Here is a 21,037-nt window from a genome sequence, read left to right as displayed (position 1 = left end):
TAAACTTGAAATAAATGACATGTAACTTTTATAGGGTGCTAATACACCATAGAAATAAGCCAGACTATCAAATATCCAGGGTTTTCAGCCAGGTCCCAAAAAATTGGACCAAGAAGCCCCAAGGCAAGGCCTTATCCTCCCCAAACCACTGGGGGCTTTTAAAAACCAACGCGCAACAAAGAGGGCTGGTGTTTATGGTTCTGTTCCAGAGACTTCTGTGGAGCGGGCTGGTGGCATGCCATCCCTTGCAGGGGCAGGCCGCGTCCACCCTGCTGATTTAAAACCATGGACGTTCCAGGAAGTTTCTAGATTCCAGAGTTGATGTTTGGGTTTCTAAGCCAGCCCTTTCAGCTAAACTTGGCAGAATAGGATCATCCATCACTAAAGGCAAAGGAACACACTTCAAAATGTGTCAGTGACATGTTAAGTTCCAATTCATAAAGACTTTCTACACAATTTCTGCAGCTCTACATGGAATTTATTCAGAATAAGCCTTATAGTTCACATCCAAGGTAAATTACAGGCTTTTAAGATTCATAAAACTCTCCATTTTTGCCCTGATAAAAAGAAGAAACTTGACAACCATGTAATGTAGCTCAAAGCCAAAACCAAGAACAGTTTAGAAAGCAAGGGATATAAAGGTTAATCTATTATGGTCACAGAAACACACCTGTTTAATTGGAGAATAAATGGCATTATTCTTTAACTTGACAAATATATAAAAATTAAAATACTATCACAAACTTTTTAGTTTCTCACATGAGTTCACAGAATATCGTAAGTATGACTAGAAATCCTTCTACAAAGCAATACTTGGTGAGGCTGAGGCAGAAATGTTATTTTTCCTCCTTTTCCCTGTTTTGGTTACATTCAATATCAGTGTAGAAAGAGATCAGGAGGGTCCAGAGAGCACAGGAAGACCCTGGACTCACCTCCTCCCACAAATACATTGACCCGACGACACCTACAGGCAGAGCAACCCGCCAGAGGAACAACTGAGGGCTGCCTGAGCAGCGTCCGCATGAGCCATGACAGAGACACCACTCAGAATCAGGCTGGAGAGACGGAGACAGGGTTCCATGGGAACCCACACCCACAAATCAAACTGCAGTAGAGTGGGGCACGGAGCAGCCTCGTGCAGACACCCCGGCCTGGGGGTACAGCATAAAAGCAGTCATTTAAAGGGCACCTAGACTAAATGGAAATAAATAAATCGTCTAACTCTAGAGCACCTGCCAAATTGGAGTGAGGGGAGCTGGAAATCCCTTTGGGGTTAGAGGCTCCAGAGAGCACCATTTGTTATATTTTTCCCACGACCTTGAGCACACAGGCAGAAGGTCAATCAAGGAGCTGTAGCCGCTGGCCAAGGCCACACTAGTGCACCCCAGGCTCTAGGCCCCAGGTCCACACCTGCCCCACCTCTTGCCCTGGGACTCCATGCGGCTTGCACCTGCTCCAGCCATAGCTCCTGGCCCCGCCCACAGCCCACACCAGCTTCAGTTACACCTACAGCTCCTGGCCAGTGCTGCTTACCCTCAGGACTCCCCACAGGTTCCCCCTCACCTACCAAGACAGCCTCTGGCGCGGCTTACCACTGGGAGCCCTTGTGGCTCACATGAGTTCCAGCTACAGTTCCGGTTGTTGCACAGCTTGTCCCAGGAATGCCTGTTGGCCTGAGCTGCTTCAGCTCCAGCTCCAGCCCAGGCACAGGTTGCCTCTGGAGTTCCCATGGCCCGTGCCCACTAGCTGCAGCTGCAGCCAGCCTGCCACAGGCACCTGACACTCTCACTCCACAGAGGGGAAGCCCCTACTCAAGGCCACTCCTTCAAGACCAAGAGAGGTTGCTATTGTCACCTAATTCATAGACTAAAACTCAGAGAAACAACCAAAATGCAGAGACATAGGACTATGTTCATAACGAAAGAACAGGAAAAATAAACTAAATGAAACAAAGACAAGTAATCTACCAGATAATGAATTCAAAACACTGGTGACAAGGATGCTCAACAAACTCGGGAGAAGAAGAATTTAGTGAGAACATCAAGAAAGGGACAGAAAATACAAAAAGAACCAATCAGAACTGACCAATACAATAATGAAAATGAAAAATATATTAGAGGAGCCCTGGCCAGTTTGGCTTATCAGTTAGAATGTTGGCCTGCAGACCAAAGGGTCACGGGTTTGATTCACAGTCAAGGGCATGTACCTGGGTTGCAGGTTCCCTGGCCCTGGTCAGGGTCATGTGGGAGGTAATCAATCGATGTGTCTTTCTCACATCGATGTTTCTCTCCCTCCCACCCTCCAACTCTATCTTAAATTCAATGGAAAAATATCCTCGGGTGAGGATTAACCATATATATATGGAAATCAAAAGAAGATTAGATGATATAGAAGGCTGAATTGACAACCTGAAAGACAAGTAGTAGAAATCACAGGATAGGAATAATAAAAAGGAAAAGAAATGAGGATAGTTAAAGGAACCTCTGAGACAACATCAAGCATACCAACATTTGCATCATAGGATAGAGGAAAGGATAGAGAACCTATTTGAAGAAATGTTTAAAAACCTGCCTAACCTGGTGAAGGAAACAGACATCTATATCCAGGAGGCCCAGAGAGTCCCAAATGTGATCAACTCAAAGAGGCCCACACCAAGTCACATCATAATTAAAATACCAAAAGTTGCCCTGCCCGACAGCTCTGCTGGTTAGAGCGTTGTCCTAATATGCCAAAGTTACAGGTTTGATCTTTGGTCCGGGCACATATATAAGAAGTAACCAACGAAAGCATAAATAAGGGGAACAACAAAAGAGAGAGCTCTTGCTCTAAAATAAATAGATAATTTTTTTTTAAAAGACCAAGAGTTAAAGATAAGGAGAGAATCTTTAAAGTAGCAAGAGAAAATCAGTTTGTTACACATAGGGAAAACCCATCACTATCAGCTAATCTTTCAGCAGAAACCTTTCAGAACAGAAGGGAATGGTACAATATATTCAAAGTAACGAAAGGAAAAACCTAACACCAAGACTACTATTTTCCAGAAAGGCTAGCTTTCAGCCCTGGCTGGTTTGGCTCAGCGGTTAGAGTGTCGGTCCGAGGACCAGTGAGACACGGGTTCAATTCTGGTCAAGGGCATGTACCTCAGTTGCAATTCGTCCCCAGCCCTGGTCAGGTCATGCAGGAGGTAACCAGTCAATGTGGCACTATCACATTGATGTTTCTCTCTATCTCTCCCTCCATTCCACTCTATCTAATGATAAATAGAAAAATATCCTTGGGTGAGGAATAAAAAAAGAAAGGCTCTCTTTCAGAAGTGAAGGAAAAATAGTTTCCCAGACAAGCAAAAGCTAAAGGGGTTCATCACCACTAAACTGACACTATGAGAAATGTTAAAAGGACTTCTTTAAGTAGGAAAAAAAAAGGCTGAAACTAAAAATAAGAAAAAAAGTCTCAATGACAGTAGATGAACCAATTATAAAGCTACTATTAAAGTAAAAAGACAAAGGTAATAAGATCATGTGTAACTACAGTAATAAATGAAAGGATACAGACACAAACACACAGCGTGAAATATAATGCCAAAAAACATAAACGTGGGGAGGAGTGAGTAAAAAAAATGTTTTTGATTGCAAGTGACCATCAACTTAAAATAAACTGTCATAAACACAGCTATTATATATGCATCTCAAGTAACCACAAACCAAAAAAAAATTACGATATACAAAAAATAAAGGAAAAGAAACTCAAATTATTAAATAAAGTCATCAATCTGCAAGAGAAGAGAGCAAGAGATAAACAGAAAAGAACAACAACAAAAATTAATAAAATTACAATAACTACACACTTATCCATGAATACTTTAAATGTAAATGGACTAAATGTTATAGTCAATAGACATATGGTGGTAGAATGGATTAAAAGAAAAAGACCCAAGCAGATGGCAGATGCTGTCTACAAGAGACTCACTTCAGATCGAAAGACACACACAGAATGAAAATAGAGATTAGAAAAATATATTTCATAAAAATTGAAACAAAAAGAAGTCTGGGGTAGCTATACTTATATCAGACAAAATAAACATAAAAAAAAAAGGGGGGGGGGACTGGAACAACAGACAGACAAAGAAGGGCATTACATAATGAAAAAGGGATCAATCCAACAAAAGGATATAACACTTGTAAAGATCTATGCACCGAATGTAGGAGCACCTAAATAAAGAATAAATACTAACAGACAATAGGGAGAGATCTGAAGCACTACAATAAAAGCAGGCAACTTCAACACTCCATCTACATCAATGGATGGATCCAGGCAAAAAAATCAATGAGGAAACAATGACCTTAAATTAATGACATTCTATCAAAAGCCTTACTAGATATTTACAGAACATTTCATCTTAAAATAGCAGAATACTCATTTCTTTTTCAAGTGCATATTCTCCGGACCGCAAGCCGACGCTCTAACCGCTGAGCCAAACTGGCCAGGGTTCAAGTGCATATTCTCAAGGATAGACCACAGTAGCCCACAAAACAAATCTCAACAAATTTAAGAGGGTTGAAATCATATCAAGAATCTTCTCCAGTCACAATGGCATGAAAATAGAAATCAATTACAAAAAAACAAAAACCTGTAAAAATCACAAACCCAGGGAGGCTAAACAATATGCAGGAAATAAAATAATTTTTTCTTGAGACAAATGAAAATATAATGATACAAAATTGTTGGGACACAGTGAAGACAGTTCTAATTCATAGCAATACTGGCCTACCTCAAGAACAAAAAAAAATTTCAAATAAACAGTCTAAATTTACACCTAAAAGAATAAGAAAAAAAACAAATAAAGCCCCAAATGAGTAGAAAAAAATAAACAATAAAGATTAGAGCAGAAATAAATGAAATAGAGACTAAAAAATATGTATAAAATATCAATGAAACTAAAAGGTGGCAAACAATAAACAAAACGGATAAAACTGGGGGAAAAAGAGAGGGCTCAAATAAATCAAATCATAAATGAAGAGATAACAACTAATAGCACAGAAATACAAAAAAGTATAAGAGAATACTATGAAAAATCATACACCAACAAACTGGAAAACCTACAAGAAATGGATTTTTAGAAACATATACTCTTCCAAGACTTAATCAGGAAGAAACTAAAAATCTGAACAGACCAATTACTAGTAATAAAATTGAATCAGTAATCAAATCACCCCCACCCCTGCAAAAAAAAAAAAAAATCTAGGACCAGATGGCTTCACAGGTGAATTGTACTAAACATCCGCAAAGAATTAATACCTATTCTGAAACTATTCCAAAAAATTGAAGAGATGGGAAAGCTTCCAAACTCATTCTACAAGGCCAGTCTTACCCTGATATGGAAACCAGACAAAGATGCTGCTTTAACAATTATTAATTATAGAATCTTGGGAAATGTCTCAGTTTCCTCATCTATATAACAATAGTACTTCTCATAACAAGTACTATTAAATGCAAGTGTTACATGAAGCAGAAACAGTGAATGTAAAACTCCTAGAGCAAGGTCTGGTAAATAGGAAAACTCTTAATACCGTTTTCAAAGAAGAGGTAGCACTACGTAGTGGTTATGAACAAAACTCAGTTATTATACTACTTACTAGCTGGGTCACCCTGAGTGAGTTATAAAAGCTATCTGAGCCTCAGACCTCACTTATGAAGTGGAAGTAAAAGCAGAACTTAGTCTCAAAGGTTTTTATGAAGATTCTATGGGTTAACATGTGTGATCCCCTGAGAACAATGCTTAGTACTTGGTCTCAGCTCTTATTAATACAGGGCCTGGTAAGTATTCAACCCATTTTCCATTTGCTTATCACTGAATTCAGGATCTTGTGCTTGCTGCCACCTATGCTAAGCCAACCACAAACATGTGCAGACAAGCCCTGGGCGGCCCTACGTGACCCCACCCGTTGAGGCTCTGTCACAGGGGTGCACTGACTAGAAGTCAGGGCTCTGAAAGTGGGCAGACCTGGGTCAAGCTGTGGCTCCACTGAGAGAATCTCTGCGACCTTAACCAATGCTTCCTAAACAGTGTTACACATTAGAATCCACTGGAAGGCTTTTAAAAATCCTGATGTATTGGTCACACCCCTACCAATAAAATCAAAATCCTTGAGAGTGGAAGTCAGGCATCAGTATTTTATTAAAGCACGATGACTCCAATGTCATTGCAAAGTGGTGCCAAGTCTGGGAATCCCGGATGTTACTGGTCTCTCTCAAAGCCTGTGGGTTCTCCCCTCTGTCATGGGGAGGAGGCAGAAGCTATAGCACAGGACTGGCAAAAGCACAGAGGGAGATAAAATACAGAAAGCATCAGCCCTCTCTGCAGGACACCCTGGAAGTGCCCAGCGCATAACATTTACCACAGTTACCATCGTTGCTAGTATGGGTTTCTAGCCAGGCTACCTCCATCCAACCTAAGTGCCTTCAGTTCTTACTGTCTGCACCTGACTTTTACCACCTAATCAAATACCACTTCCCGTGTCTGCACAACTATTTCATGTGTGTGCTTAGTTGCTACAACTGGATTGTAATCCCCTGGCAGGCAAGGACCACGTCTCTGTCCTCTTTGGAAGCCCCATCAGCACCTGACACAGCACCAGTGTCCACACTCAGTAAATACGTGTGGAATGGCAGGAAGGGGAATGAAAAAATGTGATTCTGAAACACCGTCCCTTGACCCACTTAATGCAATGATGGATGAAGTGTAAGCCTGAACTTGATACTTTCCTACCCTATAAATCAGTGGTCCCCTTGCCATCCTCACCAAAGGTCCTTCCAGGTTTTGTTCTCTGTTTGCCTCAAGTACCTCCTCTTTTCTAAGGAGACAAGGGGGCTCAGTTGCTCAGCTCCTGAATGGATGGAGGACCTATGCCCATTGCCACCCCAGTAACTGCCAAGAGTACCCAGGAACCTGCAAGTTTCAGGCTGGCACCATAAAGAAGTTCCAGGTTGAGCCAGAGGAGAAGCAAGTAGCTTTTAGTCTTGCTATGCTTTCCACACCGCCTTCCCCAGGACCGGGAAGGTGGGCACTTCTCCTCCCGGCATTCCCCTACCTCAGAGGGTATTTCCCATGTGCCAGGCACTCTGCCAACACTGGTGACAGACCTGTCCTCAGAAGCTGTCGGGTTTGGCAGGCAAGCTTAAGTCAAACAACTATTTAATCACAACTAAGATTTTAAAAGTACTAAAGTGCCCAGCTGGTGTAGTTCAGAGGATTGAGCGTCGTCCCAGGAACTGAGAGGTCCCAGTTTGATTCTGGTCAGGGCACATGTCCAGGTTGTGGGCTTGATCCCTAGTAGGGGGCATGCAAGAGGCAGCCAGTCAATGTTTCTCTCTCACATCAATGTTTCTCTCTATCTTTCTCTCCCTTACTCTCTCTCTCTCTAAAAAATCAATATTAAAAAATAAATAAAAAATTTTTAAAGTACTGAGTGATTAGCAAGAGTAAAACAGGAGCCAATCCTGCCCTAAACCTCATGATCAGCCCCGCTAAAGCAGGCAAGTGGGAGGGGCCTGCTGAAGAGGGAGGAGGGTAAGAAACACCTGCCAGAGACCCCTGGGTGGGGGTGGTCCTGGTCACTAGGGAACTGCTACTTGGAGAATCACAATGACTATGAGCCAATAAATGCTTTTGAGAAGTCTAGCAGGAAAGCAACCCATTTGTGTCAATTTGACACAACAATCTTCCAGAAGTACATCTATTGGTAATTCACCAGACAATACCTCCTGAGTGGGGAAAAAAATTTTTAGAGTGGCTGTTTAATTCCTGAAACACCATCGTCAGCGAAAACAGAAGAATTCCCAGCAACCTCAGAAGTCTTCTGTATATTCAATGTGTTCCACTTAAAATAATTTCATAATAATTATAATAATAATAATTTCCTAAAAGGTCCCCAGATATGGTAAGACTAGGATTCTAATCCTATATCTATAAAGCTAAGATTACATTTTAAAATATATTGGCTTGGTGTTGCATATCTAGAACATATAATTAAAGGTTTCTTCAAGCTAGATGTCTCTTTAGTTTCACCAACTTAAAAAAAAAGAAAGCAAACCTTTAAATAACTGAAATAACTGTGAGTCATTTCTGATTCGATTAGTCATTCTCTGTGGGAGATCATAAAAATTCTCCTATAAAATGGTTAAGTTACCAGGACTATTCAATCATATTTGAATAATGCATAACTCTGTACACTTTAAGAATAATGCAGCCACGAAAAGAATTTCTGAAGAGTCGACTGCTTACATCCAGCCCTGCAGAAACTATCAGAACTTTTAAAGTGAGCGGCAGAGCCTTAAAACAATAAAATAAAAAACCTGTTTAAGACCTTAAATCATTAACATGTGTCGACTTAAACTTACACATACATTTGTGTTGTTTAACCAAATATTTGAAAACCAGCTTCTCTCTCAGTTATCTGCCAAGAGCCACGCTCCGGGTTCTGTGTGTCTCTTCCGGACACGTGGCAACGCCCAGTGCTTTTCAAGGGCCTTGCTTGGCATGCTCAAATATTTTGACAAAACCGATTTATTTTTCTTAAATTATATGTTAGTATTGAATTAGTATCTATTTTGTGTTAATAATTTGCAATTTTTAAACAGCTTTGAAAACTCTATTTAAGAAATATAGGGGCTCTTCCGCCCGAGCCTTCAGCATCCAGCCTGCTTTTCTGTCTTCACTCCATCCATGTGCAAGAGGGTGGTTCGCACCGAACACAGAGCCGGTGAGATCCCGGTATCCCAGGATACAGCAAAACCAGAATGTGAATTGGTCCTGCGGGAGTAGCTGGGATGTGACTCAGCTCTGCTCTGGGCACAGAGAAGGTCACCCCAAGATCAGGTGAAGGGACATGCTGGGACCCCCCTTCCTCCACAGCAACAACCTCTCAGACAGGGCTGCTGTGGGCGAAGGATCTGTTCAAACAAGGACTACTAATCTTATTTTTCCAATTACTCTTATCTGATTCTTCTATCCCCCACCCCCTCCTTCCCACCTCCCCACGGCTGCCTTAGAGTGACACCTTTTGGAAAAGGTTGAAACTGAAAATCCCTAGACTGCATTTTTGCCTGGACCTGACCACCACCCTCAAGGCTGTGTCTGGGGTGTTCTCTCCTCACTGAAGTGTCAGCATCCAGCTTTGTTTAACGTGTCACCTGTGATCCTTCAGCTGCAAACAGACACACATCCAGTGTTTGAGCTCAAGCTCTTAGATTCTGACTACATTTTAAATTCCACCTCCACCCCTCCCTTCTCTTTCCAGGCTCATTAACAAAACTTCACACCGTAATACAAGATGGATGGAAAAGAAATGTGGAAAATATGTGCATCTGACGTAACAGATTCATTTAAACCAAACAGTGTTGGAGCACCACTGAAAACGGTGTCTTAAAATGCCCTGGATCACTCCTCATTCCAGAGCAGAGCGGGCTCTTGGGCGCCTCCCTGAGAACAAGGTTGTGTGGGGCATGCTTCTCTGTTGTTTGGTGCAGGTGCTTCTGACCCGCTGGGAGGTGGTCTTTATTTATGCGTGCACAGTCCACAGCGTGCCAGAGAGCTGGTCTCTTCTCTAACAGAGTCTCAAACATTCTTGAAAAACAGTGTAGGGAGTGGTTCAGAATGTGGACTCTGAAGCCAGAGGGCTTAGGTCCCAGTCAGGAACCAGCCCACGTTGGCTCTGTGACCCTGGGAATGATACTTGCTCTCTATGTACATCAGTTTCTTTCTCTGTAAAATGTGGTAAATAACTACCTCCTCACATCCTTGTGAAGTTACAATAGTTGCGTGCTTGGCACAGAGAAAGCACGCAGTAACCTGCAGTCATTATCAACAGTGATGTGAAACACTGGCATTTCGTTTTCAGCCTATTAGAGAGTGAGCAAGCAGGACAAAGGGCTGCATTTTCTTACATTTTCAGAAGGATACGATATTTTTCATCTTCAATGGAATGGTGACATTTTTTACTACAAAATCTATTTATAACAAACCAAATTAGTCATGTGTTCATATTTTAGTCTTACTTAGCTAAATTCCAAACACAATCATGCAGGAACTCATAAAGATATTAGAGTTGTATTGTGCAACAGAAGTTCCTGCAGGGAAGGTAAGGTTCTCATCTGAGCTGTACATTAGACATGCCACTAACTACCTGTGGCTATAGAGCACTGGAAATGCGACTGGTGCAACTGAGAGAGTGGGTTTTAATATAACGTTAATGAACTAAATTTTAAATGTAAATAGCCATATGTCTAGCAGCTACTGTATTGGAAAGAGCCAGAGCATCCAAGTTTTACAACTCTATTGTCCAATGGTGATGTTTAGAAATTATTTCAATCTTCGTGGAAACTTTACGTTTTTGGAACATATGAGATAAACTTTTAAATTCAGTATAACTCATGAATTACCATTTGACCAAGTAATTCTACTTTAGGAATTAATTCTATGAACATAAGGGGTGTGCCCAGAAGAATTTATTCTAAGGATATAATAAATATGTTCATTGCAGTTTATATTTATTGCTTGTAAAAATTAGAATAAAGAATGGATATGTATGTATGTACATATGTGTGTGTATATATAAGTGTTGCAGAGAAATTAGATACTAAATCACGGGCATCCATTGTACATGTTAGTCAGACATTAAACACTAAGTAGAAAGATTTAATGTAAAAGAAAAATGTTCATAAAATCCTGAGAAAGCAGGTTAGTAAACAGTAAATACAATACAATACAATTATATGTGAGTTTTTAAATGTATATTCATAGAAACAAAGACTAGAAGGAAATGTGCCAAAATATTCATGGCGGGTTTGTTGCTGGGCTTAGAGATTTCAGATAATCTATTATATTCTTCTTGGTACTTACTGTTGCAAAGATGAATTATCAATTACAAAAAAAAAGTAGTTTAAAAAAAAACTGCAATCAAGGAAAGTCTGCACAGACAGTATTTCTATTCCCATGAAAAATTTAGTTGCTGGTGAAACGTAGCTTCCAAAGGAGAGTAATAGAGCGGAACTCCAGAGCAGGGCATGGCCCCCTGGTGGCAGTTATGGTGGCAGCTACCCTCAGCCAAAATGACCTCAAGACAGGCTACACTCCCAGGCAGGGCTGCTTTGCCCCTGACAGTCACTTAGATTTATGCTGATTATAATCTGGGTTCACCGGGGAGTGCCTGAGTGTTAGTGACTCCGGAGCTGTCAACAGTCATCCCTGCCACCTCCACCCTGCCCCACAATGCACTTGAATGTTGCTCATTTCGCCTCGTTCCCTACTAAAGTTCCTGTGGGTTTTAGAAGTCCAGTATGGTTGTTCGCTTGCTTGTTTCCTTTTGTGCTTGTTCGGTATTTTCCGATTTTGTTGTTGTTATCACTTTGATTTTGCAGCACGCAAAATAAGTTGTCAGACCCCAGAAAATCAAAACCATTTGTCTATGCCATTAGTTACCTCTATTAGTAAGGTCTATTCATTCCTATTCAACAAATCAGGGCAGTGTTGTCAAACAGTCCTACATTGTTGCAATGATCAACTCTGAGGCAATTCCAAGGAGGAATGACAGAAGGCCTCTTTTACTCTTAATTTTCCTGCTGACTTGGCTCTGCAGGAGATATCAGTTGATGATGACAGATTTCAATCATCCCAAATCAAGTCTGATCCCCTCAGGATCCTTGTATCACAGTTCTCTCTATCTTAAGCAGTAGGTAGTAGCCTCCCTGATGTCATCTTGGTCCCTCAATATATGAAGTCTAATTCATCTTTGTATCTTCCAACTGGGCCCAGCATCTTCAACAGACAGTAGATGGTCCATAGATAATAGTGGGAGGGATGCCAAGAGGGAGAAAAAAGAGGAGGAGGTATACAATGGAAAGGTAATCATTACCTCTGATTTACATAATATGGTTTCCTATATCCAATTTGATCCTCACATATTCCCAAAGAAACAGATATTTAACTCGTGGTTAACTATGGATAACTCGTGCTCAGAAAGGGTAAAATATTTACACAAGAAATGCAGGTGGCTTACTTTTTAAAGGATGTGAGTCTGATTGTTGAGCATAAATATAATGAAACAATTGTTAGAGGGGGTACACTGTGAGAATCTAGGAGGAGACTCTGGGGTATGATTCCCTCGACAGCAAGGAAAGACCTTTGGCTCATTTTCCTAGTGCCCCCCCATCCTGAACACATCTAACATACAACCAGCACCCACAAATGCTTGATGAACATAATTTAGTGAATGGACCTTGGGTCCCATTTGAGTCACTGGAGTAGAATATTCACCATATGCTTTGATTCCAGCAATGTCCTAGTTATCTTAGTTGACTTTTCTATTTTCTATTGCTATTTAACAAATTACCTCAAACTTGGCAGCTCACAGTTCTATAGATTGAAAGACTAGACAGGAAGCACAACATGACTAGGTCCTCACAGGGTTGATATCCAGATATTGGCAGACTGCAGTCTCACCTCTTCTAAGCATATGTGGTTGAGTATTCAGTTCCTGGCAGACGTAGGTCTGAGGTCCTTGTTTCCTGGCCATTCCTAGCACCTGGAGACCATTTGCATTCCTTGTTACACGGCTCCCTCAAGTCTTTAAAGCCAGCAATGGAAAATATCCCTTGCATCATATCTTCCCCATGCTTTGACTCTCTTTCTTCAGGAACAGCTGAGTCACTTTTAAGAACTTGCTGATTAGATCAGGCTCACGAAGGATAATCTACCTTTCTTAAAGTCAACTATGTCATGAAACTTACCTAATTGTGTGTGTGCTATCCCATCATATCCAGGGATTATACAGGGCATGTATTCCTTTGAGAGGCAATATTGAGGATTATTTTATAATTCTGCCAGCCACAGATTTCTTTACCTTATTGATCACATAAAACAAAATGTAGACATGATAACAAAATAGTTTTCACTGCTTAGTTCCCTTTTACTTCAAAAATATAAAATTGCACATCAAAACGGATATGCCAAATATAGGGGAACTTCCTTAACTTGATAAAGAGCAATTACAAAAAAAAATGTACAGATACCAATGGTGAAAGATGCTTTTCCTCTAAGGTCAGGAGCAAAGAAAGGATGTCTGCTCTCACCCCTCTTATTCTGCAGTGCTTAGAGTTCCAGCCACTATCATAAGGCAAGAAAAATGAATAAAGGGCAAAAAGATTGGAAAGAATAATAAAACTACTCCTATTTGCAGATGACATAATTGTCTATGTAGACTTTTTGTAGAGAATCCTAAATAATCTACCAAAAAAAAAGATAAAGCACGGAACTAAAAATATGTGTTCAGCAAAGTTGCAAAATACTAGATCAATATACAAAAAAAATCAATAGCATTTCTATATGTTAACAATTAACATGTGAAAACCAAAATTAAAACCATTATCTTTCTGAATGGCTAAAATTAAAAGCAGTGACAATACCAAATGCTGGTAAAGATGCAGAAGAACTGCATCCCTCATACATTGCACCATAAAATGGTGCAAACACTCTGAAAAACAATTTGAGAGTTTCTTGTAAAACTTAGCATGTAACTACCATATAATACAGCATTGTACACTTTTTATCATTTATCTCAGAGAAATAAAAATTTATGTTTACACAAAAACTTTACATTAATGTTCATAACAGTTTTATTAGTAATAGAAAAACAATGGGAATGACCTAGATGTCCTTTAGGTGGTGAACGGTTAAACTGTGGTACATCCATACCATGGAACACTACTAAGCAATCCGAAGGAAGGAAATACTGAGGCACACAACAACTTGGAGGAATTGTCAGTGAATCATGCTAACTGAATAAAGCCAATCCATAAAGGTCACATCTTATATGATTCCATTTATATAATGTTCTTGAAATGACAAAATTGTAGAAGTGAAGAGCAGATTAGTGGCTGCCAGGGGTAAGGGATGGGTATTGGGGAGAGATTGAGTGCAGTTCAAAAGGGGAACATGAGGGAACCCTGTGGTGATGGAATGTTCTGTACCTTAACTATATCAATGTCAATATCCTGGTTGTATACTACAGTTTTTCAAGATGTGTCCATTGGGGGAAACTGGGTAAAGGATACATAAGATCTCTCTCTCTCACCCTGGCCGGTTTGGTTCAGTGGTTAGAGCATCAGCCTGCGGTCCAGAGATACCCGGGTTAGGTTCCCGCTAAGGGCATGTACCTTGATTGCAGTTTGTCCCTGGCCCTGGTTGGTTCGTGCAGGAGGCAGCCACTCGATGTGTGTCTTTCATGTCAATGTTTTTCTCTCTCTCCCTCCCACTCTATCTGAACAAAAAACGAAAAAATGTCCTTGGGTGAGGATAAAAATAAAAAATAAAAAAAAAAGATCTCTCTTTTCTTAAAACTACACATAAAGCTATAATTATCTAAAAATAAAAGTTTCGATTTTTAAAAAAGTACATGCACATATATTAGCCATGAACTTCCTCAGGACAAAGAACAGCCAGGGCAAATTCTGGGGGAGAAGAAGGCAGATGCTCACATATGGTCAAGGAGGCCATTCCCATCCTCTTGAGGAAGAATCCTCCACAAAATGCCATAGCCAGGAGGACCGCAGCAGGGAATTTCATGTTGTAGATGCCTCCACTCCCAAGGCAACTAGATACCCATGTAATATCATCAGAATGCAAATCCATGGCTATTAAATCAGAATGTGACATCCTAATTAGTGATAAAAAAAAATCATCATGTGGTCCCCTTTTTATAAAACAAAACACTGCACACATAAACAATCAGACATTTTTAAGCACCATATTCAATAGCAGACACTAGTGCCTCATAAGCCAACCCATAAAGGCCACCGGCAGGGACTGGTCTCCTTATCATTATAATCCAGGTAAATCAGAAAACCGCAGCGAAGCTTCATTATCCTCAAGGCTAAACACCCCCTCAGCCTGCTAGCTTGGTTAGTTCCTCAAACGTGAAATGCCAGAATGAAATCTTCTTCCATTTCTCCTCTATTTAAAACATTTTATAGGGGCTTTACGTTGACCCTGTGGCTTCAGGAGAAGGAAATCCACCCCAAATCATCTGCAGGGCAAAGCATCCCCCACAGTGACTTGGCTCCCACCTCTCAGAGAGATCACTGCTACATGGAAAAACAATGGTTAATTGGTTAACTTTGGGGAAATTGCTTCATAAAGAGAAGATGCGAAACAAAGACACGGAACAAACCCAGTCAGTTCTCAAGCACAAAGCACCTGGCGATGAGACGCCTCCAGTGCAAGGCAGGCGGAGGGAACCTGGACGCACGTTCCAGCTGAACCGAGGGTGATTCCGCTTCCCTTCCATCCTCGGGTGCAATAAGTGTCATCAGGCACAACAGCAGGTCTGCTCAGTTCTGCCTCTCTTCCAAACTCAAGTCACCAGTGTGCTGCTCCGCTTCCTCCCTGGGCTCCAGGGAACGAGACTTTACTTTCTGGCCAGCCAGCTGAGCTAATGAGAATGGGGTTATGACCCTGGGCTCCCAGCACCAGTTACTCTGCTTCTCACCTGCCTCTGCACCGGGGCTTGGCCCCCAATCCCCACTGGGAGCTGTATATGGGTCCCTAAAGGACAGTGGGTGGATGGCAAGGGTCAAACCCAGCCCACTCCTATAAAAACAACCCAAGTACACATCCTGCCCAGCATAATTTTTATGCTTACAAGCAGCAACTTTCCACCCCACCCCATTACCCTGACATATGGCAGCATTCACTGTTAATCTGAGCAGAGACAAAAACTACTCAAATCATAATATGTTACACTTTGTTCTTCAAAACTACACAATTGTGATGAAAAGTACTCTGTCAGAGGGTATAAATTATACTCACACATTAAACGCCCGGCTTCACCAAATACTTGCATCATGATTTGGAAGGACATGTCTATGTTTCCCAGTGGACACTTTCTACAATTTATGCCTTTGAAAGTAAATGACTTTTCTCCTAGTAGCTCTTTTCAGATAGATGATAGATAGACAGACAGACAGATACATGGATGGATGGATGGATGGATGGATGGATGGATGGATGGATGGATGGATAGATAGTTACAGATATACCATTTTTATTACCAGTATGACATTATAGTCTAGTCCCAAATACAGTAAAAAACATTACCCTGAATCAAAGATAACCCTCATATTCAAAGAGTCCTAAGACAAACATAAGTGAAAACACTGGATTACTTGCTTTAATGCCAAATAGTCACTTAAAGTTCTGATTTCTTCAGTTGGGACTTTTTCTCCCTTATACAACGCCTCAAATCTTTAAATCATTTTGTTTAAAAATGGTTCTCTTCATTTCTCCTCCCTTTTCTTCAATAATTAGTACTGTTATAACTAGCTATCAGGAAATCATGGTACCCAAACTTCAACAGGAGAAGCAGCCTTGATATTTAAAATAACTAACAACCATACGTATATGGAAACGAACACCCGATTTTGATGGGTCCCACTCAGTAACCTTAGAGGCGCCTCCATCTGGGCAGTAGTTCCTTTTGGACGGAAAACAATTAGGCTGTGTAATGCGCTGAATCCCTTCAGATAAACCGAGCGCACAGCCGGACCACTCTCCTCTGGCTTTAAGGCCGGGGCTGTCAGGCCCACTCCTCTGGTTAATGTCAGTAGCACTATGTATAAAAGGTGACTCCAGTGTGTACAAATGTTGATCTTTAGAGAAGTCATGCCTAGACTCACACACACATCCACTCTTTCGTCCACTGGGTCAACGGCAGGAACAGAGGGCGACCCCGAAAGGGGCTTGCCAAGCGCAGAGTCTTACTTGTCAGGTTATGTTGCCCCCAGGGACTTCCCTGCCGGAGATTAATTCATAATCCTGTTTTGTGTTTAAAAAATTCAGGTTCTAAAAGCCTTGCCTTTGAGACAGTTTCAGAGGCGACAGGGAAATGTTCTAATATACGGTAACAAATTAAGTGCCGATGCGAGTAAGCATTGGAAAGAAAGGGACTGTGTGGAGGGGTGGCCCGAAATGTGTGCCCTTGTCCAAAATTGTTTCTTTAAGGTTCCAAAATAGATACTAAACACATATTTTAATGGCTGGAGTACCTACAAGTTAAAAAAAAAAAACACACACCAAAGTTGAAACCGTCTGTGATTTTTCTGCTTGTTGCACAAGCTCAGCGAAACAAAGATGCCCCCTGATGGGAAACGCAGCTGAGGTTCTGAAGAAATATAATATTCGCTGATGTGACTTCCAAACCAAATTTCATCGGAATACCAAACAGTAAGAAAGCTCCCTGCTCAGCTCTGAACAATCCTATTTTTATTGCATCCAAATTGTTTCTTCCCTTGCCAACCTCATTCTATCCCTTTTGGTTACAAAGTCAATGTCCAGAAAGCTTCCTTTTACAACTCTAGCAGCCCCACCAAAAAAGGGCAGAAATTCCCAGTGCTGTAGAAAGCATCATGAACAAATTCTCATCTGAATGATTCTAAAGCGTATAACTCACCCCACCCTACAGGGAAGAAAGAGACTGTCTGGGGACACAGTTCTGAACGAGATGGCCACGTGAACTTGACACCCATGCCCACCGAGGTGGGGACAGGGACCACTGGCGTGGGGGCATCTTCTGCTCCCATTCAGAAAGAAAGAAAAGCATGACAGCCCAGCTGGTGTGACTCACTGGTTGAGCGTCGACCCATTCACCAAGAGGTCGCCGGTTTGATTCCCGGTCAGGGCACATGCCCAGGTTGTGGGCCTGATCCCCAGTGGGGGGCATGCAGGAGGCGGCCAATCGATATTTTCTCTCATTGATGTTTCTATCTCTCTCTCCCTCTCCCTTTCTCTCTCTCTAAAATCAATAAAGAAAAAGAAAAAGAAAAGCATGATAGCTAATAACACGTGTTTCTATTCAGCCTGTGACTCAGTCTGGGTTTAGAGTCACCCCAGCTAAGTTTTAACTCACCACGTTGGGCAACATGCTGACCTCTTCAAAGGCAAAGGTGAATATGCAGACAGCATTTTCTACCCAGGTACACCTCTCGCTAACAAAAGCAGCTCTAGGTACCAATTGTGAAAGTAAGAGGCAAATCACCAAACTTGTTACTCAGAGTTTGAAGTTGCATGTAATGTGTGTGTGTGAGTGTGAGTGTGAGTGTGTGTGAGTGTGAGTGTGTATGTACACACAGCATCCCTTTTGCTCCCTGCTCCCAGGGCCTCCAGCACAGATTCCTACTCTCAGGGATAACTGAGGGTGAATTAGTGTTTTATGTTTTTTATATTATGGGTGGAAGGAGCCAAAACCCTACATTTGAACAGATTAAGGAATTTGCACACCTGTAAGCACTGACAAAATACAGGTTTAAAAGAGGCAGAATGGTTCCTATTGCCTTGCTCATAACAGCCCATCTCCTTTCCATGGCCAGCGTGAGCCCCATACCATCCAGCCCCCGCCTGCCTCCTCAATGACCTCCCGTGCCACTCTGGTCTTCCCTGGGCCGCGTAGGATTTGTTCTTCTCCTTCACCTTGCCTAGTTTCTCAGCCACCCTTCTAGGTATTTGTTTTGTTTTGTTTTGTTTTCCTTCTTTTGGTACGTGCCCCTGGCGGGAACTGAACCCGGAACTCTCTAGTCTGCAGGCTGTTGCTCCAACCGCTGAGCCAAACCAGCCAGGGCTCAGCCACCCTTCTAAACCCTGAAGGCAACAAGCATCTTCTCACCTCAGGCCTCAGCACAAATGCCACCATCTCCAAAAGGCCCTTCTGAAACCTGGTCAAGTAGCTGCCTGCCTCCGGCCTGTCCCTGGGGCTCACCTCAGCTCCATGTTTGTTTCCTTCGGAGCCCGTACCACAGTTTTAAATCACTTGACCCAGCAATGTCTTTGTATCCTCTTCTCATGTCCCTCACTAGGCTCTTTGCTCCATGTCTAACTTACCCACCCAGTTATTGGTCACTCCCAACTGGGGCCTGGAACGTGGCTGACTGAGTAAATACTCACCTAACTCATAACTAGAAGCAGCCAAAACAATAACACCTGATGTTCACACCAGTGGTTCTCAAAGGGGGTCCCCGAACAGCAGCAGCAGCAGCAGCCGCTTCACCTGGGAATCTGTTGGAATGTACTACATTCTCAGTATCCTTCCTTCTGCCCACATGCCCCCACCTATTAAATCGGAAACTCAGGATGGTCCAGCCCAGTGATCTCTGTTTCAACGACCCTTCAGATCGACTCTGACGCATGCTCAAGTTTGAGAACTACCGGTTCACACGACATGGCCCGCTTTCCACCCAGCATTCAGTCACAGGTGTCCTAGACCTGTCTACTTGGGAGAGGAGGAGCGGGCACTTTCTCACGGGGGGTTCATCATTGCCAGCAAAGAACTGTGAATCATTCAGCCCAGAACAAAACCTAAATTCCCAAATACGACTCTGTTTGGGGAAAGGAACCAATGTGCGCACAGGATATCCTGGCTCATTTCTGCCTCTGTAGGCAGCGTGCTCAGGCTGCAGCCAGACCATTGGTGGGAGACCCCTGCCCTACTCACAGGGTGGCCCAGATAACCCCACATTGATAGAAACTTTAGCCTCCCACCCACCTTGATGGGAAGGTTTCTGAGGATACGGACCCTGCCTTGCCATCTCTGCACCATTGCCTTGAGGGACACCTGCACACAGCGGTCACTCAGAAGGTGTCTGCAGAAGCAACACTGGCTGCAGTGCCTGTCACGTTCCCTGCACAGCTGGGGAGAAACTAACAAGGGGGCTTTGCCTGCTGGCTGTATGAATGGGCTTTAATATAAGATCAAGGATTCAAAACACGAGGGAGCTGATGGTGGGTAGGACGTAGTCAAGAGGATCCAGGTTCAAATTCTGACTGCTCGCTGCTGTATGTCTTTGGCCAAGGTACCCAACCTCACTGAGCCTCCGCTCCGACTCCTCAACTGAACACGGAGATTACGTGGGCAGCTGTGGGGATTGCATGAGGTTGCTGGGCAACCTGTGGGTAAATGTGCAGCACAGATCAGGCATGAGATGAATGCCCAAGACACTGTCACTTTATTGTAATTATCACCTAATTGTTTAACTGGGGAAAATGGATTAGAGTCCAGTGCCTCCAATACAGTGTGTATTCTGGAAGCATAACATGTAAGAAAGTTATACACTCAGTCCTGCCCATGCCATAGCTTTCAGAATGGGAAAGTATAAAGCAGGAGTAAACACAAGTGCTGAGGTTAGGTAGATGGGGGCTTGAATTCCTTCTCTGCCACTTACCAGCTGTGTGACCTTGAGGAAGCCACTTACACTCTCTGGGCTTCTGCATTTGCAGATTGGAGATAATAATACACTTCACACAGGGTCGTAGTGAGGCCTGGAGATTAAAATGTCTACGAAACACTCAGCCCTGTGCCCTGCCCTTAGTAAGCACTTGATAGATGATAAGTATTATGCACTAAAACCAACAAGAAGCAGGGCAGAATTCCATCTCTGCTGCAGAAGACGCATGAGCCGAGTGTCAGAGCATAAATGAGGAAGGGATGATGCAGAGGGGAAGCTTCTCAGAACTGAGCGCATTGAAACAATGTCACAAACCAAACACTGGCAGGACAAAGCAGATATCATCACCGAGTGAGGCTGGCCAGGCAGGGAATATATTCCTAACCTGCCACCACTTACTACCAGTAAAATGCAGGTTCCATGGGGCCAGATCCTCTTCTCAAAAGAAGAAAAACGACCCAAATTTTATTTGTGAAATCTGACTTTTTTAAAATGATGTCTCGATTAAAATGAAAAAAACCTATCTGAATTCACCAAATACATTTGTGGGCCACATCTGAATCACTGGTTACCAGTTATGACCTCCTATTTTAAAGGACAGATAGAAAAGATAAACAAGATTGATGGACCCTTAGCTAGATTCACCAAGAAACAAAGAGAGAGAATCCAAATACACAAAATCAGAAACAAAAGGAGAAGTAACAACTGACACCACAGAAATACAAACCATCATTAACAAATACTATAAACAATGATACGCCAACAAATCGGACAA

General features: G+C 42.3%; 1 protein-coding gene across 2 annotated transcripts in view; it reads right to left on the bottom strand.

Moving 5' to 3' along the window:
• The window catches only part of ERC2 (ELKS/RAB6-interacting/CAST family member 2), a 922,431-nt gene that overhangs the window by 361,383 nt on the left and 540,011 nt on the right, over positions 1-21,037 (bottom strand). The gene's annotated exons all lie outside the window — the stretch shown is intronic.

Source organism: Molossus molossus, unplaced genomic scaffold (assembly GCF_014108415.1).
Source record: "Molossus molossus isolate mMolMol1 unplaced genomic scaffold, mMolMol1.p scaffold_m16_p_18, whole genome shotgun sequence".
Taxonomy (NCBI): Eukaryota; Metazoa; Chordata; class Mammalia; order Chiroptera; family Molossidae; genus Molossus; species Molossus molossus.
This window is presented reverse-complemented; position numbering and strand designations above follow the sequence as displayed.